Genomic DNA, 12,549 nt, shown 5'->3' on the forward strand with positions numbered 1-12,549 from the left:
TTTATAAACCAATCTATTAGTAAAGTTGAAGACTGCTAGTACTTTGATATCTAAACAGGTTTGTGATAACCTTGTCAATAGGCCCAATACAATTGGAATTCTATATGCAGATTTCCTCCTTCCAATCTAAAAAGTACAAATGTTTTACTCATGAAATAAGCTGGTATCCCTTTTTTTAAGAGGGTCTCACTCTGACATCAATGTATTTATGTGTCTGTATATATTCATACACATACACTCCAGGCTGGAATGCAGTGGCATAATCATGGCTCACTGCAGCGTCAAATTCCTGGCCTCAAGCGATCCTCCTGCCTCAGCCTCCCAAGTCGCTGGGACTACAAGCATGCACCAGCATCTTCTTGATTAATAGTTTCCATTTTTTGGAGGTTTTCTAGCCTCCTGTTTATTTTAGTATCGTTTACAAGGAGAGCTATTTGTAGGTCCACTCAAAAAAACCAGTCATTAATGTTTCATTCAACATTCAGCAACTATTGAGCATCTAAACACTTGGCATATATCAATGACCAAATAACAAATTTCTGCCACCAAGGAGCTCAGTATTTGATTACTGAAGCAGGTGCTGATAGAATAGTAGTATCTTGGTACTCACAAGTAAGTGAAGATACATACCCTGACTTGCCACTTTTTTTTTTTTTTTTTTTGAGACAGTCTCACTCTGTCACCCAAGCTGGAGTGCAGTGGCACGATTTCAGCTCACTGCAACCTCTACCTCCCAGGTTCCAGCGATTCTCCTGCCTCAGCCTCCCAAATATCTGGGATTACACGCATGTGCCTCCACGCCTGGCCAATTTTTGTATTTTTAGTAGAGATGGGGTTTCACCATGTTGCTCAGGCTGGTGTCGAACTTCTGACCTCAAGTGATCTGCCCACCTCGGCATCCCAAAGTGCTGGGATTACAGGTGCGGGCCACAGCGCCTGGCCTCTCACCACTTTTCATATTAACTGGGTGATATAAATAGCGTCTGAATAAAATAGCACTAAATACACCCCTTTTGTCAGTGCCTTTTATAAACTATCCCTTCGAAGAGCTGACTTCTGAAAGTCCGTAAGTCCAAGCTTACATCTTAAAGATGGTCTCATGTGGCCATTTACAAGACTGGAAAAAGAGTTGAGAAAGGATAGTCCCCTGCCCTCCTGGAGAGGATGGACCCTGGGCCTAACCAGGATGCAGCTACTAGAGACCTAGTCCCAGAAGATACTGACCTACCAAATCTAAAGCAGTGCTTCTCAACGGGGAGGGATGGAGATTTTGCTATCAGGGGACATGGCAATATGTGGGATGTTCTTATTACCAAAACTGAAAACACCACTGGCATCTGGTGGGTAGAGGCCAGGGGTGCTGCTAAACATCCTACAATGCACAGGACAGTCCCACAACAAAGAATTATCTGCTCCAAGATGTTAATTGTGGCAATGCTGAGAAAACCCATTCTAGAGACTAAGGAAAGGAGGAGACCCATATCATTTAGTAGCTGCCTGTACAGCAGGAGGTCAGAACAATGCCACAACAGTAGGAGCTTACCCAAAATAATAGATCAAGAGATGACCTGCCCACAAACATTTAAAAAATAGTAAATAAGGCCGGATGCGGTAGCTCACGCCTGTAATCCCAGCACTTTGGGAGGCTGAGGCGGGCAGATCACCTGAGGTCAGGAGTTTGAGACCAGCCTGGCCAACATGGTGAAACCCTCTCTCTACTAAAAACACAAAAATTAGCTGGGCATGGTGGTGGATGCCTATAATCCCAACTACCGGGGAGGCTGAGGCAGGAGAATTGCTTGAACCCAGGAGGCGGAGGTTGCAGTGAGCCGAGAACACGCCACTGGACTCCAGTCTTGGCAACAGAGTGAGACTCTGTCTCAAAAAATAATAATAATAATAGTAAATAAATAGGAGGCCATGTGCAGTGGCTCACGCCTATAATCCCAGCACTTTGGGAGGCCAAAGCAGGCAGAGCACCTGAGGTCAGGAGTTTGAGACCAGTCTGACCAACATGGAGAAATCCTGTCTCTACTAAAAATACAAAAATTAGCCGGGTGTGGTGGCAGACACCTGTAATCCCAGCTACTCAGGAGACTGAGGCAGGAGAATCCATTGAACCTGGGAGGCAGAGGTTGCAGTGAGCCGAGATCATGCCATTGCACTCCAGCCTGGGTGACAAGACTGAAACTCCGTCTCAAAAAAAAAAAAAAAATGTAAATAAATAGGTGACCGACTGGCCGCGGTGGCACACACCTGTAATCCCAGCACTATGGGAGGCCTAGGCAGGTGGATCACCTCAGATCAGGAGTTCGAGATCAGCCTGACTAACATGGTGAAACCGTGGATCTAGTAAGTACAAAAAATTAGCTTGGCTTGGTGGCAGGTGCCTGTAATCCCAGCTACTTGGGAGGCTCAGGCAGAAGAATCGCTTGAACCTGGGAGGCAGAGGTTGCAGTGAGCCAAGATCGTGCCATTGCACGATCCATCCTGGGCAACAAGAGCAAGACTCTGTCTCAAAAAAAACAGAAGTGACCTGAAGTTTCTATGAAACACACCAGGCAATACCTTTCCAGTGCACTAATATATGAATGACATCTATTATTCCCTGCTTCTCCCCATAATTTCTAGTCTTCTGTTAAATATTTCGCAGTTAAGCTTGGCCAGTGTTCTGAAGTTTCCAGTGATCATGGTGGACAGCTCTTTCAGGGATTTCTTAGTCCCTAGAATCTCACACAAGAGATCATTCCTCACGCCCTCGCCACCACAACCCCACTGTCTCTTCTCTGTCCAAGAACTCATCTAACCCTACACCCTAAACTTCCCATCTGTCACTAGGTTTCCAGGTTGTATATTTTGTTCTCAAACACATTAACTACTATTTAATTATTTAATGATATTTTGGTATCCTAACCCCCCTATGAACTTTGTGACAACACTATGTCACTGAGAAATCTTTGAATACAAGGTTATTAATATATAAGATGTAACAAAATGTGTGTTTCAGGTAAATCATTTCATAGGCTGGGTGTGGTGGTTCACACCTGTAATCCCAGCACTTTGGGAGGCCAAGGCGGGTGAATCTTTTGAGGTCAGGAGCTCGAGATCAGCCTGGCCAACATGGTGAAACCACGTCTCTACTAAAAATACAAAAATTGGCCACACGTGCTCGCTTAAACCCAGGAGGCGGAGGTTGCAGTGAGCCGAGATCGTGTCACTGCACTCCAACTTTGGTGACAGAACGAGACTCTCTCTCAAAAAAAAAGTTTCATAAAGGTCTCTGTGGTGTGGGTGAATATATATACACATATCTATGTATTTGTGTGTCTATATATACTCATACATATATAGAGGGTCAGAAAACTTTCACAGCTGGGTACAGTGGCTCATGCCTATAATCCCAGCACTTTGGGAGGCCGAGGCAGGAAGGTCACTTGAGCCCAGGAATTTGAGACCTGCCTGGACGATATGGTGAGACCTCACCTCTACAAAAAGTACAAAAATTAGCCATACGTGGTGTCCTGTACTTGTAGTCGCAGCTGTTCCTGAATCTAAGGCAGGAGGATCACTTAAGCCCGAAAGGTCAAGCCCTCAGTGAGCTATGATTGCACCACTGCACTCCAGCCTGGGCGAGAGAGCAAGACCCTGTCTCAAGAAAAAAAAAAGAAAGAAAGAAAGAAAAACTGTTTTTCCTCTGTTCTCACACAACAGCAATCAATACAGAAGACTTCTGTGACCAAATGTGTAGGGATTTTCCCCACCAACAGGCAAGCAATCAGTTCTGCAGTGGATACCAGCCAGGAATCTTCTGATTCAATTCAAATCTGATGCTGTCCACCTGGATATAGCATCAGAGCCCACAGGTTGAGGGCTCAGTCCCACAAGACTGCCCCACTTCAGACACCAGCTCCCAAGTACAGGCCTCTGGAACTTCTGACCGACTGACTTCAAGTTGGGGTTCCCATGACCCCCTCTTTAGGCTCAATTCACTTGTTAGAGCAGCTCACAAAACTCAGGGAAATGCCTACTTACACTTACCAGTTTCTTATGAAGGATATTTTGAAGGATACGAATAAACAGCCAGATGAAGAGGCACATAAGGTGAGGTCTGGAAGGGTCCTGAGCACAGGAGCTTCCGTTCCCATGGAGTTGGGGTACACCATCACACCAGCACATGGGTGAATTCTTGTTCACCTTCCTGCAAGCCTTCACCAGTTCAGCTGTCCAGAAGCTCTGCGTACCTGGTCCTCTTGGGCCTTTTATGGAGACTTCATTGGATAGGGATGATTGAAGCATGGACAACCCCGTCAAAATGGGATTGGATCGCTTCTTGGCATTTTGGCTAAGATCAAGTGCCAAACGTGATTGGACAAAAAGGGCATGATCTAATGCTAATAGACTGAGTGGGGAATCCTAGTAAGGCCTGTCCAGATTCCTCTTGGCCTCTCTGTACAACACTCCTTCCTCCTGGGTAGAGGGCAAGACCCTTTCTAAAATGAGGGTCTTATGACCTTCAATCAGACAAGGTAGGTCAGAGAATTTCTTTACGTCCAGCTCCAAGATATAAAGGTGGGGGCAGATTATCTTTTCAGTTTCTATGGCCTGCCTCGGAGAGACAAAGGAGCAGGTGAAAAAGGAGGGTATGAGAAGGTCAGAGGGAGAGACTGTTTTCCGAGCCCTGCTTCTGAGGCCTACAGCACCCGCACATTAAAACCAAAGACGGTCTTTTCCTTTGATCGCTCTGAAGCACTTCCAAAGCTGCTTCAGGAACCAAGGACTAAACGACAAACGCTTTAACAAAAGATATGCTTATTGTTTAATCCCTTAGGAAATAACAAGGGCTATGGGAGTTATCAGCCAGGAACCATGGACAAAAAGCTATATATATATAATGATATCTCATATATATATGCACGCACACACACACACACACACACAGCCGCTTCTATAAATTCATTATATTTTTTACCTAGCTTTTAAAAAGAAAAGAAAATGTTTATCATAGTTACTATGTATTTAGTTTCAGATAAAAAAGCAATTTTTACCAATCCTATTACTAACATAACAATTTTAGCATAATATTGTACATTTATGTAAAATGCTAAAAATATATTTTATTTATTTATTTTGAGACCGGCTGGAGTGCAGCGGCACGATCTCTGCTCACTGCAGCCTCTGCCTCCCAGGTTCAAGCAATTCTCCTGCCTCAGCCTCTCAAGTAGCTGGGATTACAGGCGGGCACCACCCCGTCTGGCTAATTTTTGTATTTTTAGTAGAGGCAGGGTTTCACCATGTTAGCCAGGCTGACCTCAAGTGAATGGTCCGCCTCAGCCACCCAAAGTGCTGGGATTACAGGTGTGAGCCACCGTTTCCAGCCCAAAAATATATTTTAAAAGAGCCTCCTTCCTGAGTCTTAAGCTTACAATTTTTTAAATTAACAAATTCAAAAACCAACTCGAACACACAAATTCACCTAAATCGTACATTTGTTTACACGAAATACATTTATTACCTAAATATATGCAAGGGACTTTGCTAGACAATAGGAATAAAAAGATCTGATACAATTCCTTCCCTCAAGAAGCCCACAGTCTCATAAGTGAAATAAGCATGTAAGAAAAGGAATTATGGCCAGGCACAGAGGCTTACACCTGTAATACCAACACTTTGGGAGGCCGAGGCGGGCGGATCACTTGAGCCCAGGAGTTCAAGATCAGCCTGGGCAACATAGCGAAACTCTGTCTCCACAAAAAATTTAAAAATTAGCCAGGCGTGGTGGTGCACGCCTGTAGTCCCAGCTACTCAGGAGGCTGAGGCAGGAGGCTCTCTGGAGCCCCGGGGTAGTTGAGGCTGCAGTGAGCCATGATCACACCACTGCACTCCAGCCTGGGTAACAGAGTAAGACCCTGTCTCAAATAAATAAATAAAAATTTAAAAAAGGAATTGCAATACAGTGGAATAAGTGCTAAAAACACCAACTCCTGTGGAGGTTCTATGGTGAGCACAAACAACCACAAGAAAAATCAGGGACGGAATGAGGGAACGTTTCACAGGGAAGAGGAGGTATACACCCATTTCCCATTTCTCCACTGAAGGCCATACCACCTGCAAGTCGCCCTTACAGAAGAAGACAGTACTTATCACCCAACGTCAAGAGACCAAGCACTGACTGGTCTTCCTCTTTCATGATTATCTACCAGGAAATGGCACATACTTTAGAGTTAATTGGCTAGGGTTAGGGGTCTAATGTGGGGCTAAGGCCAGATGGAAATTTTAAGAATTGAATCAAGGCTGGGTGCAGGGGTTCATGTCTGTAATCCCAGCACTTTGGGAGACCAGGGCAGAAGGATCACTGGAGCCCAGGAGTCTGAGACCAGCCTGGGCAACAGAGTGAGACCCCAACTCTACAAAAAATTGTTAAAAATAGCCAGGCCTGGTGGTGTGAGCCTGTGGTCCCAGCTATTTGGGAGGCTGAGGTGGGAAGATCACTTGAGCCCAGGAGGTCCAGGCTGCAGTGAGCCGTGATCGAGCCACTGCACTCCAGCCTGGGTGACAGAGCGAGACCCTGTCTCAAATAAAACAAAAAAAAAAGAATGGAATCTGTAGTCTTGATTTAATTCACTTCAAGCTCTGGTAATTTGGACAGTTCACTCTGGACATCAGAAACAGGATTTCCAAGTTGCGTTAAAGGGAATACACAACACTGTAACACAAAGGCCACAAGATGGCACCCAGCCCACAGAAATCAAACAGCCACTTGCAACGCCAGCGCGGGGGCAGGGGGGGTGTGGGAGGTGCCTTTCAGACTAAACTAAAAGAGCAACAACTGTCGAACGAATTTTTTTTACAAATTTAATTTATTAAAAAACAGGAAAATAACTTAGAAATTCAGAACAATTTAAAACTAAGCACAACTTAAGCAGGTATGTTAACTTATACCAAGTATACTCCTTCCATCCATGATGGAAAGTCAAACTTTTTAACCATAACCCACATAGAAGTACATTTTACATTGTGACGTAGTACTCACATAGATGTGTGTACCATGAGCATACATGTCACACAACACTTAACGTTACTATGCATGACGCATTCTGATGTTTTTTTCTTTTTTTAAATATTCAAGCCCACTCATTTTTATGTCCCACTAATTTCAAGCCCATAGTTAGTCAAGTCCCACTAATTTCAAGCCCATATATATAGAAATATATATATATATAATACATATATTTTATATATTTTTTTATGAGACAAAGTCTCACTCTGTCACCCAGGCTGGAGTGCAGTGGTGCGATCTCGGCTCACTGCAACCTCCACCTCCCGAGTTCAAGCAATTCTCCTGCCTCAGCCTCCTGAGTAGCTGGGATTACAGGCAGGCGCCACCACACCCGGCTAATATGTATTTTTAGTAGAGACGGGGTTTCACCATGTTAGTCAGGCTGGTCTAGAACTCCTGACCTCGTGATCCACCCACCTCGGCCTCCCAAAATGCTGGGATTACAGGCATGAGCCACCGTGCCCGGACAATATATATATATATTATTATTTTGAGACAGAGTCTCGCTCTGTCGCCCAGGCTGGAGTGCAGTGGTGCAATCTTGGCTCACTGCAGCCTTCGCCTCCCAGGTTAAAGCAATTACCCTGCCTCAGCCTTCCAAGTAGCTGGGACCACATGTGCGTGTCACCATGCCTGACTAGTTTTTTCATTTTTTGTGGAGATGGGTTTTGCCATGTTGGCCAGGAGGTCTTGAACTCCTGGGCTCCAGAGATCCGCCCACCTCAGCCTCCCAAAGTGCTAGGATTACAGGCATGAGCCACCACGTCTGGCCCTAATCTCTTCATTTAACTCCTCTTTTCTGTTTCCTATTTTATAGTAAATTCATGATTTGGTGCCAACAGAAGGGAAAGAAAACACAAGTCAGCTGGGCGCGGTGGCTCACACCTGTAATCTCAGCACTTTGGGAGGCGAGGCAGAGGTCAGATTACCTGAGGTCAGGAGTTTGAGACTAGCCTGGCCAACATGGTGAAACCCCAGTCTCTACTAAAACTACAAAAATCAGTTGGGCGTGGTTGCAGGTGCCCGTACTCCCAGCTACTCGGGAGGCTGAGGTAGAATTGTTTGAACTCAGGAGGCGGAGGTTGCAGTGAGCTGAGATCATGCCACTGCACTCCAGCCTGGGTGACAGAGTAAGACTCCATCTCAAAAAAAAAAAAAAAAAAAAAAGGAAAACACAAGTACATTTAGAGAGTCGATCACAATTGTAGCAAAAGTTTTATTCTAAGAGGAAATAAACCAAATGCCCAGAATATTTCAGCCATCATTCATTCTTATGGTTGAGACTTGACTGCATTCTGATCCATATATATATATGGCATTAGTTAACCCTTTACTATAACAGCTGAGAAAATATGTCAGAAATGTGGCAAAGGACCAAAATTCTAGACCTAGTCTCGCCTCTCCCAGTTATATAGTTACAAGTTAGGCTTTAGGAAGTTACCTTCCCTAAGCCTGTTTCCTCATCTGCGAAATGTGGGTAATAATAGTATTGATCTCAAAGAATTACTGTAAAGATTAAATGAGAGTATACATTTTAATGTCATTAGTACAGTGCCTGACACATATGTGTTAGCCACATATAAAAATTATATGATTACTTTTTTTTTTTTTTTAGACAGGGTCTCCCTCTGTTGCCCAGGCTGGAGTGCAGTGCAGTGGCACGATCTTGGCTCACTACAGCCTCTGCCTCTGGGTTCAAGCAATTCTCCCACCTCAGCCTCCCAAGTAGCTGAGACTACAGATGCACACCACCAGGCCCAGCTAATTTTTCTATTTTTTTTGTAGAGACAGGGTTTCACTGTGTTGCCCAGGCTGGTTTCAAACTCCTGGACTCAAGCAATCCACCAACCTCAGCCTCTCCAAGTACTGAGACGTTTCACCATGCTGGCCAGGCTGGTCTTGAACTCCTGACCTAAAGTTATCCACCCACCTTGGCCTCCCAAAGTGCTGGGATTACAGGCGTGAGCCACTGCGCCCGGCACTTACTATTTTTTTAGAGATAGGGTCTCACTCTGTTGTCTCACTCTGGAGTGCAGTGGTGCTATCACAGCTCATTGCAGCCTCGAACTCCTGGGCTCAAACAATCATTCCGCCTCAGTCTTCCAAGTAGCTGGGACTACAGGCACGTGCCACCACAACCGGCTAATATTTTATTTTCTGTAGAGATAGGGTCTCACTATGTTGCCAGGCTGGTCTTGAACTCCTGGCCTCAAGCAATCCTCCTGCCTCAGCTTCCCTAAATGCTGGGATTACAGGTATGAGCTACTGTGCCTGGCTGAAACTGTTTCTTTTTAATAGGGACGTCTTAATCATCCAATCAGTGGCCTTTTCCCAGTACTCATCCTTACCACCTTCAGTGACGCCACTGATCCCGCCATGAAAATGGCTTTGAGAGGAAGGAGGGTGGTGTGGTTAAGACCTGGAAATCTGGCTGCTTTTAGAGTCCTCAAGTCACCATTTAAGAAATCCAAGGCCGAGTGGGCACAGTGGCTCATGCCTGTAATCCCAGCTACTTGGGAGGCTAAGGCAGGAGAATCACTTGAACCCGGCAGTTGGAGGCTACAGTGAGCTGAGATCGTGCCAATGCACTCCAGCCTGGGTGACAGAACAAGACTCTGTCTCAAAAACGAAAAGAAAAGAAAAGAAATCCAACCAGCCTGGTAGCTAGCCACCTCAGCCACCCCAGCTGAGGCACCAGATGGCCCAGCCCCAGATGAACAGAGCTGAGTGACCTCAGCTAATGCCACATGGAAAAGAAGAACCTCCCAGTTGAGCCCAGCCATCCCACAGAATCAAGTACATCTTTAGAAAGATAAACTGCACAAACTAATTGAAAAGAAAAAGAAAAATGTTGAAATCCCAGGGGAGTTAGGTGAACGTTCAGTTCTCCAGGAGTCAAGTGCTTGGCTCTATTCAAAGAGGTGAAAGAAAGCAGATGGGATCAGAGCAAACACAGGCATCAAATGGAACATGTTGACAGAAGATTTGGGTTGCCACAGAATCACATGGACATGCCCAACACAGTGCAAAGCATACTAGAATGAAGTAAACTCTTCTAAAGAAACCAGTGGTAAAGACACCATCCTCAAAGACTACACATTGAAGAAGTATGGAGGCGAAAACTAAGAACTTGGTAATAAATAAAGTAAAACTGGGATCTCAGCACAGACTATTTAATATAAAACAATGTCCAACTCACATGAGGAAGATGTATGGTAGAACTTAGCAGTGCTGGTCCTGGTTAAAAATTCTCCTTTAACTTTTCAGACGCAGTCTCGCTCTGTCGCCCGGGCTGGAGTGCAATGGTGCAATGTCGGCTCACTGCAATCTCCGCCTCCCAGGTTCAAGCGATTCTCCTGCCTCAGCCCCCTGAGTAGCTGGGATTACAGGCACCTGCCATCATGCCCAGCTAATTTTTGTATTTTTGTTAAAGACGGGGTTTCACCATGTTGGCCAGGCTGGTCTTGAACTCCTGACTGCAGGTGATCCACCCACCTCGGCCTCCCAAAGTGTTGGGATTACAGACGAAGCCACCGTGCCCGGCCAAAAATTCTCCTTTATTCTTTGAGAGGGACATAACACGAATAATCCAGAACCTAGTGTATATCCTTTAGTTTGCTTCATCTCATCTTCTTAAAATCCTGTATTAAAAATAAAAACCTCTAGCTTTTATATCTGTATTGGTAGATGCCAGATTTGGGGTGAAGATTCTGGTATCCAAAATTACGTGAACAATTTAACAAAAAGACAAAAAAGACAATAAGCAATTTAATTTCAATCTCAGTAGAATTCAAAGAAAGGCAATTAACAAATGCCAGGGGGTTTTGTTTTTGCTTTGTTTGTTTGTTTGTTTTGAGACAGGGTTTCACTTGTTGCCCAGGCTGGAGTGCAGTGGCGTGATCTTGGCTTACTACAACCTCAAATTCCTGGACTCAAGCGATGCTCCCAGTTCAGCCTCCTGAGTAGCTGGAACTACAGGTGTGCACCATCACGCTGAGAGGAGTTAGCTAGCTTTCCTTAGGTAGACAGCAAGGGGAGGGTCCCCAAAGAGCCCCCAACCCACGGGTCAGTGCCTCATCCCCACATAACATAAAAAGCAGCCTGGGGATAAAAATCAAGCTGCAGGCACCGATAAGGGAACTAGCACAGGGTGGTGGTGTGCCTGGAGACAAGCCCGCGGCTGCACAGATCGGAGAACCTCCAGCCCACTCAGATAAAAACTTGCACAAACCTCCGGCTCACTCAGATAAGGGAACAAGACCTGACATAGAAATGTCTTTGTCTCTTGTATAATCATCAGGTTCCCAGGAAAAAGTTTCTTCTCCTTTTGTAGGCATGAACACTGTGGGCTCCGACGACTCCGGTGGGCCCTTTCGTTTTTTCAGTGTTGAGCCCGGCCTTTAAGAATTACTTCAGCGCGATTGGTCCCGGGCCAAGCTTTCACTTCAGCTCCTGATAGGTCCCGGGCCAAGCTTTCACTTCAGCTCCTGATAGGTCCTGGGCCAAGCTTTCACTTCAGCTCCTGATAGGTCCCGGGCCAAGCTGAGTAGCCCCAATGAATCATCAATTCAGCTCCTGATTGGTCCCGGGCCAAGCTGAATTTCACTTCCTCCAAGACAGCTCACAGACTAAGCAAATTCCTTCCCCTTCCCAGTCCGCAAAAACCCCCGACCCCAGCCTCATAGTGGGCAACCCATTCAGGCCCCCACTCTCCGCTGCGGAGAGCTTTCTTTTTCTCTTTTTCTTTTTTTTTCTTTTTTTGAGATGGAGTTTTGCTCTTGTTGCCCAGGCTGGAGTGCAATGGCGCGATCTCGGCTCACCACAACCTCCGCCTCCCGGGTTCGAGGGATTCTCCTCAGCCTCCCGAGTAGGTGGGACTACAGGCATGTGCCACCACGCCCAATTAATTTTGTGTTTTTAGTAAAGACACGATTTCTCCATGTTGGTCAGGCTGGTCTCAAACTCCGGACCTCAGGTGATCCACCAACCTCGACCTCCCAAAGTGCTGGGATTACAGGTGTGAGCCACCGCACCCAGCGGAGAGCTTTCTTATTTTGCTTCTTAAACTTTCACTCCAACCTCACCCTTGTGTTTGTGCTCCGTGAGACAAAGAACTCTGGATACTATCTCAGACAACCAGAGATGGCTACATTTTGGTGCATTGGCGAGACTACAACACCTTGCTAATTTTTGTATTTTTGTAGAAACAGGTTTTCACCCTGTCGCCCAGGCTGGTCTTGAACTCCTGACCTCAAGCAATCTGCCTGCCTTGGCCTCCCAAAGTGCCACCACAAAACTATGAGCCACCACATCCAGCAGAATGTCATTTTTCACCTATCAAAATGGCAAAGATTTTTTTTGCTTTTTTTTTTTAATACTTTAAGTTCTAGGGTACATGTGCATAACATGCAGGTTTGTTACATATGTATACTTGTGCCATGTTGGCGTGCTGCACCCATCAACTCGTCAGCACCCATCAACTCGTCAGCACC

This window comes from Theropithecus gelada, chromosome X (assembly GCF_003255815.1).
Source record: "Theropithecus gelada isolate Dixy chromosome X, Tgel_1.0, whole genome shotgun sequence".
Lineage (NCBI taxonomy): Eukaryota > Metazoa > Chordata > Mammalia > Primates > Cercopithecidae > Theropithecus > Theropithecus gelada.